Here is a 257-nt window from a genome sequence, read left to right on the forward strand (position 1 = left end):
TTACACACGTTTAACACACCATACATTCATTAGTAAACATTAATCCGTAAAGCTAGCCAATAATAAATAGTATTTAATCAAGTATTTTCCTAACTAACTATCTACCCACATAATCACACACGTGGCATCCTTAACACACACCTGTCCATCACAATCCACACCCTTTTCCCACCGGGCGTCGAGGCTGGCGGTCACGTGACTGACGGATGGATACCTGCTGACACGTGACAATTTGGGCGTGTCTGTGGGCGGGGCTT

The sequence above is a fragment of the Penaeus monodon genome, chromosome 31, assembly GCF_015228065.2.
Source record: "Penaeus monodon isolate SGIC_2016 chromosome 31, NSTDA_Pmon_1, whole genome shotgun sequence".
NCBI lineage: Eukaryota > Metazoa > Arthropoda > Malacostraca > Decapoda > Penaeidae > Penaeus > Penaeus monodon.